General features: G+C 36.7%; 1 protein-coding gene across 1 annotated transcript in view; it reads left to right on the top strand.

Annotated features, from left to right (window-relative positions):
• Window positions 1-6,819, top strand: part of DNAH12 (dynein, axonemal, heavy chain 12) — a 397,890-nt gene that overhangs the window by 84,361 nt on the left and 306,710 nt on the right. The window lies entirely within an intron of this gene.

Here is a 6,819-nt window from a genome sequence, read left to right as displayed (position 1 = left end):
TGTTAAGTGCTGTCGAGTCGGTTCCGACCCATAGCGACCCTGTTCAGGGTTTCCGAGGGTGTAAATCTTTACGGGAGTAGAAAGCCTCATCTTTCTCCTGTGGAGCAGCTGGTAGTTTTGAACCGCTGACCTTAAGGTTCGCAGCCCGATTCGTAGCCACTACGCTATGATTACAATCCCCTTAATGTACCATTGGTTAACAGTATTTGCCTCTATACCCTCTTTTTTTTTTAATGTAAACAAAAACACACAGGAATATATAATCATTTAAACAACCAAAGGTCATATTTTGCAAGCTGGCCTCCTGCCCGCCAACACACAGCCTGTCTCTTTCCATGAGTCTAGAGTCCTCAGCTGCTCTATCTCATCATGCTATCACCTCTGCCTCTGTCTCTGGTGTCACTGCTTCTCTGCTTAGGATCCCATGTGCACTTCCCTCTTGATGGTTCTAGGGTCCTCTGTTTCTGGAATGTAAGATTAACTACTCCATCCTTTATGTTACAAAACTTCTACCTTTGTGGGTGTGACAATCACAATTAGTCTTGATAACAATTATTATTGAATCAAAAGAACCCTATCCCCATCATCTTTCACCAGATCCATGTAGACAAGATGAAAACTATTCAGTGGGGATGTACCTTCCCCGACACACTCTGAAACTAAACTCCCTCTTGAAAACTTGTAAGCCAGTCACTTCATGCCTTTATAGACTCCTTTCACCCCCAATTTAGGTAGCTAATGTCTAAGTTGCCCATCCCTATCAACCCTGTGTACTGAAGGGATATTCTTGATCCTTGATGTGAAGACTCCTTCTCTCTTGGTTGGTATTTTGAGCTACTACATCCATAAGTAAAGGTCGAGTTCATCAAATTGTAGTTATTTACACTTACTTTCTGTATTGAACTTCTTTATCTTACTCTCGTTGAGTTCTGGTCATCAAGCCATTGAAGCTATGTCAGTTGGGTACTATCTGCAAGTTTGGGCATTCTTGTATGCCTCCCCACACTTCATATCAGCTGGACACTTCACTGTCATCCCCAGTCCACTGTGGCTGGGTCAGTGTCCATGGACTCAGGAGTTCCTGTTTCCCCAAACTTCGGACCAACCAGCACTTCCTCTTCTCTCTCTCAGCTCATGGTCAAACGCAGCCCATGTCTTCATTAGTTGATCCATAGACTCTTGAGTCTTAAGAACAACGAAAAGAAGATCTGGTAGACCTATTTATACCATAATGTGACAATAAAGAAAAATGGAAAGATTTGAAACCAAAATCAGAGCTGACTCCTGAAAGCTTGATCTATTACTGAATCCATGACTCATTCTTTCCTGATGAAGTTGTGGAACTCAGATCTTTCACAGACTGTTGTTCTTGTTGTTGTTGTGAGGCTTTAAATCTTTTGTGGGAGCAGGAAGCCTCATCTTTCTCCTGAAGAGCATGTGGTGGGCTCGAATCACTGACCTTGTGGCTTGCAGTTCATGGCTTACCCTATGGAACATATTACTTAAAAAATTGATTTTATTTTAAATAAATACATTTTAGAAATGAACAAAGAGTAAAAACAAACAGAAGGCTAGTGGTGAAGTGAAAAATGAATTTAGATGCATACTATCCAATAATCTATTGGTAAAAATTAATAAAATTTTTTGAATTGGAGTAATTGTTCAAGGAAATATGTAATAATTTTGACTAGGAGCAATAAAAATGAGTATGCTTGTCTTGTTCCTGATTTAACAATAATGTTCTAATGTCAGTATCAAGAATGATGAGCTAACTATTTCTGTTGGATGTTTTATTTTCATCCCCAGACAAAAATAACTGTATTATTTTATAGGATTTGAGTAACACATACCCCAAGTTCAATAATATAGAAAAGTACAAGATGGCTAAAAACTCTGAATCTTACTAATCAGAGATTAAAAAAATTATTGCATTTGATGCAGGCTTTTCTTCTTAATGCATGATGTATTAGTGTGTGTATTTATAACAGTATATTTATTATATTATATAATTGTTGTTGTTAAGTGCTGTCGAGTCAGTTCCTACTCATAACAACCCTGTATAGGGTTTCTGAGGAGCGACTGGTGAGTATGAACTGCTGACCTTGCAGTTCAAATTGACTTTGCAGTCTAGCACATTATCCCACAGTGCCATACCAGGACTATAATAGCTGTTTTAATTTCCATGGTTTTATCATTTTCTTTGGGAACACAGTTTTACTCTGACACTTATGGTGTAGCCATAAATCAGAATTGACTAGACAGCAATTGTTTTGGTTTTTGTTTACCATCTATTTTAATATATCTGATAAAACACTTACCCTTCATTCTTTTTTACTTTCATAATTCTCCAGGGCAATTTTATATGTTCATTTTCTTTTTCCAGAAAAACTTCAGAATCTTTTTGTTACTTCATATCCACCTTCAAACTTAATTAAGATTTTTATTGGATTTTTATGAAATAAATTCAGTGATTTGAGGAACTCTATTTTTAATACTGTTTCCAGGCTTTATCCTTATATACAACATCCTATATGTGTATTTTAAGGAAGTCAACTGTATGACCAATTATTGTTTATATTTTTACCACTAGGAGTATGTTCCTACTGTCTCCATTCTGTGCAATCCAGGAATGAGACCTCGTCACTGGAACCAAATGTCAGAAATTGTAGGCTATGACTTGACTCCAGACTCTGGAACTACACTGAGAAAAGTTTTAAAATTAAACCTTACACCATACTTGGATCAATTTGAAGTAATAAGTGCAGGTGCAAGCAAGGTAAACATAAACCTTAAGTGAAACACTTAATTTGATGAATTTGTTAATCAAAACATTTTATATATATATATTTAAAAACTAATGTATTGTTACTAATTGTGAAGGAAACGCTTCCCAGTCAGTCTTGTATGATCCTCACAATCTTTGCTATGTTTGAGCTCATTGATTCAGTCACTGTGTTTCATCCATCTCACTGAAGTTCTTCCTTTTTTGTTGTTGATCTCTTCTTTACCATGGAATGATTCTTGTTCAGAATTTTGAAATTGTTAAAAACAACTCTCATTAGAAAAAAATTACAATGTAGCCCCAGGTGATCCTAAGTAAATGACAGTGTAATTCACCTCAGAAGTCATAGTTTTGTTGTTGTTAACAAAGTATCACTGGATAGCAGTAAGAGGAGATAGGGGTCAAATGATAGAAGCGATCACCCTTTTATCCCAACAAAATGTTCATTTCTATCTTAATTACTTTCCTGAGTCTATATTAGAAATATCTCTTTTGACCTTATCTTTCTTCTGCCACATTCTGAAATATGTGAATGATATGTTAGTCTTGACACATAATTATTCCATTTAGAACACTGGATGTTAATGTTTGTGGCATGTAATATATGGGTGTTCTAGGAGAATAAATACAGAGAAAGGATTCTTGAAATATATAGAAAGCATCTTCAGATTACAGGCTGCCGAGAGACCTTTCAGAGGACGTCCATCAGGTATTTTATTCTGTTGTTCCTTTTAAACTGACAGCAGTTCTTTTAGCAAGTAAATTTTTAGAAGCTACTTCATTATTCTTATTGTTAGCTGCTGTTGAGTGAGTTCCAACTTTCAGCAACCAGAATAAAGAACTGCCTGTTCTTATGCCATGTTTCCAATCATTTTGTTTGAGCCCATTGTTGTGACTACTGTAGCAATCGGTCTCATTGAGAGTCTTCCTATTTTTTGTTGACTCTCTATTTTACTAAGCGTGATTCTTATTGTTGTTGTTAAGTGCCATCCAGTTAGAACTCATAGTGACCCTCTTTAGGTTTCCAAGGAGTGTCTGGTGGGTTTGAACCACTGGCTTTGCAGTTCAAACCAACCTTGCGGTCTAGTGCTTATCTTACAGTACCACAACAGGACTCCTTACTGGTGGTGGTGGTTATGTGCTGTAGAGTCGGTTGTGACTCACAGCGACCCTGTGCAGGGTTTCCGAAGCTGTAAATCTTTACGGGAGCAGAAAGCCTCATCTTTCTCCCATGGAACAGCTGATAGTTTTGAACTGCTGACCTTGTGGTTCGCAGCCTGATTCATAACCACTATGCTCCTTGGACTCTTTATTAGTGGTGGTGGTGGTGATGTGCCTTGGAGTCATTATTAGGGGTTGTTAAATTATTTGAAACTTTTCTTAATAGAAATTTCACTGTAGCCACAGTTTATTTTAAGAAAATAGCAGTGTATTGTACCAAATGCTTATTTAATTCAGTATGGAGAGACAATATAGTAAATAAGACCGTTTATTCCACTATCCCATTCTATGTTCTTTCCTTCCTTCTAGGAATTTTCATTAGAGAAAGCCATGCATACAATGATAGGGGCTTGGGATGATATTTCTTTTCATATAAGCCCTTATCGTGATACTGGAGTTTGTATTCTTTCTTCAGTGGATGAGATTCAGGCTATCCTTGATGATCAAATTATAAAAACTCAGACAATGAGAGGCTCACCTTTTATCAAACCATTTGAAAAAGAGATCAAGGTATGTTACAAAAAATATTGAGCTCTTGGTCATTATAAAGAATTGCTGTTTTATTAAATTTGAGCTCTGGTGGAAATAACCTAGTTGGATGGGCTTTAAAATGTTTATTCAAATCATGGACTATAATCTTGATATTTTTCTGGAAAAATGTTGGAACAGATGTTCAGAATTAATGTGCAAATATATATAATGGGTTTGAAATTTTGAAAAGAAAAAAAAAAGTATCCCTTCTAATGATAGTGATAGACTTGGAAGGAAAATGATTTGGTATAATTTATTCTCACTTTAGAAAGCCTAAGCTTTGTTTCTGATTATATTCTTTAACTTGTAAAAAGGTTCTATATATTATACTTTTATTGTATTTCTGAAAAACTAGCTTGAATTTCTTTTCAAGTGATCAGTGAATTATTGCCCACTTGAATAAAACAAATGATATTTGAGTTCTCAATATTATTTCATATCTATATAGTTCATGTCAGGAGTCCTGGTATTAGAGTGGGTTACAAGTTGGACTACTAACCAAAAGGTCAGCAGATCGAATCAGCCAACTCCTCTGAGGAAGAAAGATGAAGCTTTCTGTTCCTGTGAAGATTAATGGCCTCAGAAACCCTATACAGGGTAACTATGAGTCAGAACTGATTCCACGGTATCCAATTGCCATCACCACCATATAGTTCATGTGGGTAAAGAGAGATAACTAACAAACTAATAGCTTCATAGTGTCAAAATTGTAGCCGGGAACTGTTTAAAATGGGAAAAAGACAAATTACAAATGGAATTTTACCCCTGATATTTATTGATCCCTAAATGGCATAGCATTCTGGTGTGGCACTGTAGGATAAGCACTAGGCCACAGGGTCGGTTTGAATGCTAGTTTGTTGGTTGGAACACACCAGCTGTTTCTTGGAAACTCTATACAGGGTCTCTCTGAGTCAGAACTGACTCAATGGCATTTAACAACAACTGGTGTGGCACTGTAGGATAAGTACTAGACTGATAACCACAAGTTTGGCATTTCAAGCCCACTGTTTGCTCCTTGATACTGCTCTAGGAGCATTTACTTGTAAACCACCTTCAAGGAAGGCACTGTTACTATCTCTCTTCACAGATAAGGAAACCAAGGCAAAGGAGGGAAAGATAATTTGTCCAAGTTCACCAAGTTAACAAATGACAGACCTAGGCTTCAAATCAAGGCAATCTGATTTTAATTTGAACGTAAATAATATTTTATAGAGGAGCTCTGTTGCCATTATTTGAAGTAGAAAAAGAATAGTGTTCCTTCAAAAGGACATTATACTGAATGATTTTCCATGAATCAGGCTGGCCTAACCTTTTCCATTATGTCTTTTGTGAAAGTTTGTAACTTTTATAACAAGGGGAATTTCTAACAAAAATTTAAAAGTTTGTTAGAACTTTTAAGACATCCCCCCCAAAAAAACCATGTATATATCCCAATCTCTTTAACACCTAGGACCCTAAGACCACAACCAAAGGTGAAGCTTATTTGAAGGGTCTTCAGTCAGTGAAATATCTTATTAATTTTAGCAGACATATGAGAATAAGGAGTCCCTTTTCCCTAAATTGTGGGAATGTGTAGTTGTATAGTTTCTCATTTTGGTGCTATTGATATTTTGGGTCATACAATGTTTTGTTGTAATGTCTTTCCTGTATATTGTATATCACAAGTAGCTTAGCAGCATTTCCAACCTCTGTACAGTAAATACTAGCAGCACAACCCCTCAGTAATGACAACCAAAAATGTCTACAGCATTTGTCAAATGGCTTCTGGGGTCAGGGTAAAATAGTCCCTAATAATGAACCACTGATGTGGACCAGCATATATTTCTGGATGCTTTTTGGAATTGGACCATTGACCTGGTTGTTATTAGGTGCCATCAAGTTGGCTCTGATTTATAGTAACCCTGTACACTAGAATGAAACAGTGCCTAGTCCTGCATCATCCTCACAGTTGCTGTTACCCTTGAGCCTATTGCTGCTGCCAATGTGTCAGTGCATCTCATTGGGGATCTTGATTTTTTTCATTGACCCTCCACTTTACCAAGCATGATATCCTTTTCCAGGGACTTGTCCCTTCTGTCGACGTGCCCAAAGTATGAGAAACGAAGTCTTTGTCATCTTCGCTTCTAAGGAGCACTCTGGATATATAACACAGATTTGTTTGTTCTTCTAGAAGTCCATGGTACTTTTAATATTCTTCTTTGACACCATAACTCAAATGTGTCAATTCTTCTACCGTCTTCCTTATTCATTTTGTAACTTTCACATGCCTGTGAGGCTATTGAAAA

This window comes from Chrysochloris asiatica, unplaced genomic scaffold (assembly GCF_000296735.1).
Source record: "Chrysochloris asiatica unplaced genomic scaffold, ChrAsi1.0 scaffold00046, whole genome shotgun sequence".
Classification (NCBI taxonomy): Eukaryota; Metazoa; Chordata; class Mammalia; order Afrosoricida; family Chrysochloridae; genus Chrysochloris; species Chrysochloris asiatica.
The sequence above is the reverse complement of the archived record's forward strand: the minus strand, read 5'-3'. Positions and strand labels throughout refer to the sequence as shown.